The sequence below is a fragment of the Solanum tuberosum genome, unplaced genomic scaffold (assembly GCF_000226075.1).
Source record: "Solanum tuberosum cultivar DM 1-3 516 R44 unplaced genomic scaffold, SolTub_3.0 scf00335, whole genome shotgun sequence".
Lineage (NCBI taxonomy): Eukaryota > Viridiplantae > Streptophyta > Magnoliopsida > Solanales > Solanaceae > Solanum > Solanum tuberosum.
In genome coordinates, this window is record NW_006239280.1 from 100,837 (window position 1) to 103,248 (window position 2,412).

Sequence of the window (2,412 nt, forward strand, 5' to 3'; positions counted from 1 at the left end):
CAAAATTTAAATTATACATGCAAAGTTCTTATAAAATAATAATTAAAAATATAAATATATTTATAAATTTAATGTGGAAGGAAGTTATAATCAATAGTTGATACTTGATAGTATATCTTGTTAGGTATGTGCGGTATTTACAATTTAAATTTATCTTTTAATAATTATATTTTAAATTACTTAATTATATATTGGGAAATAAATATCATTTTAATAACTCAGTATAGAGAAATTTTTATCTATTTTTTAATGTTCGGTAAAAAAATTAAATATCAATTGAATATACAAATAAAAATATTTATTTTTCAGTTTATATAAATCTATCAACAAGGGGGTAATTAAACTTCACATTAGGTATATAATTGAATTTTTTTCTACTTAAAATAGTGCTTAACTTATGAAATAATACACAATTTACTATTAAATAATATTAAATGAAAATTAATTATAATTATTATAGTTATTTTTCCATATAATTTCAATTACTCATTAATTTTTGAATTGAATAAAGAAAAAGATTTCAAATAATACAAATTTAAAGGTAAGTAGTGAAGGAAAAAAAATTAATTTTTTTCACTAAATCTATAGCTAGCAAAATCTCTAGAAAAAATTTCGGATCACAAAAATCCTACGTAAATCCCCAAGAACTAATTTTCAGATGAATTTATAACAACAAAATCCCCTAATATTTTCCCAAGTAATAAATTTCGTAGGTAAATCCCAACAATAAGTCCCTAGCTAAATCCGCAACAAATAATCCCCCAATATTTTCCCAAGTAATAAATTTCGTAGGTAAATCCCCAAGAATATGTCACCAGCTAATTTCACAGCAAATAATCTCCAAATAATTTCCCACGTAATAAAATTCCACATAAATTTCCACGAGAATATCTCCATGTAAATCCATAGGATAAATTACTTGGAGATTTTTTTATGGATAAAAAAAGGATTTAAAAAAATATATATATGTCCATGTACCTGCGGATTTACCTAAGGATAATGTACCCGCTGATATATTTCCCCAGGTGATGTCACAAGTAAAAATTTTGTGCAATATGGCGCCAAATTCACCTACGGAATTTGTTGGGAAAATATGATTTACCGGTAATATATCCTAATATTAAGGAATTTAAAATATTCGCAAGAAAATCCGCATCTATTTCTTGCGAAATATTTTGCTAGGTAAGATCTCCATGTAATTCACAGTTTTCTTGTAGTGGTATTAGAATAACTGTCAATATATATTATGTTAAGACTTTTACTTTTATGTCAAACTCTTTTATGATATGAGATTCTCTAGTTTTGTCTATTACGTTGTGTTTTATGTATGTCAAGGAGCTTGTATAGGGCCTCTCGAGAGTTTATAAGTCATGTCACGTCTAGGTGTACTTTGGGTCGTAACAAAGACCCTAAAACAAAATCTGCACATATTAATCTTCTTCAGAGTAAATAAATATTTTTTCAATTCTAATTTATGTGATATTATTGAAATTTTGAGATTTAGACCGTAAATTTGAAAATCCATAAAAATACTGCTAAGTCTAACCTAATTTATATGATACATTTTCCTTTCCAATCATTCCTAAAAAGAATGAAATATTTTTTTGTTCGAAAAATACTTAATAGTACTACAAATATTCAATCTAAGTTGGATCCTACTTATTTGATAAAAAAATCTATAACGGCTTACTCTTTTTAAGAGTAGTTTTTAAACAATGCAAAGTCTTTCCATATTTCTTAAACTTCATGCATAGTTAAACCATATCATATAAATTGAGACTGAGATAATATAAATAATTAGCAACTTAAAGTATTTTTAAAAACATTTAAAATAATTCTGTAAAAATAAACTTGATTAATACTTCAAATTTCAATTGTGGCATATAAATTGAGACGGAAAATAATTGTAAAAGAGTAAAAATCTCACTAGGTACGTAATTATAAAAAGGTTAAAAATTTACTTACCCACACATATTGAACTCATATTTGAAAGGATTAAAGTCGCGTTTAGACATGATTTGAAATCACAATTTGTAATTACATTATTTTAAAATTATAGTTTTGTTTGGCTATGCATGTCACGCCCCAAACTCAAGGGGCGCAACTGGCTCCTAAGGCCAAAACTCAGGCCCGAGCCGACCCTGCTGAACCATTTGCTACTAGCGCATGGCAGTCGCATGCATTTAAGAAAACAAACAAGTATATCTCGGCTTAAAACTAAGCCCTCGGCTGGCAAGGCCCCTGTCAACAGATCTACAAAAGAAACAGCTACTCCCAAGAGTTCATATAAAGAAATTGTCAACTAGCACAGAAGTCCTGATTGGGCCGTCAAGGCCACCATGATCTCTATACCAAAACTGAAAGCATGTATATAACAAGACAATGCATCACACAACTAACAAGCTTCAGCAA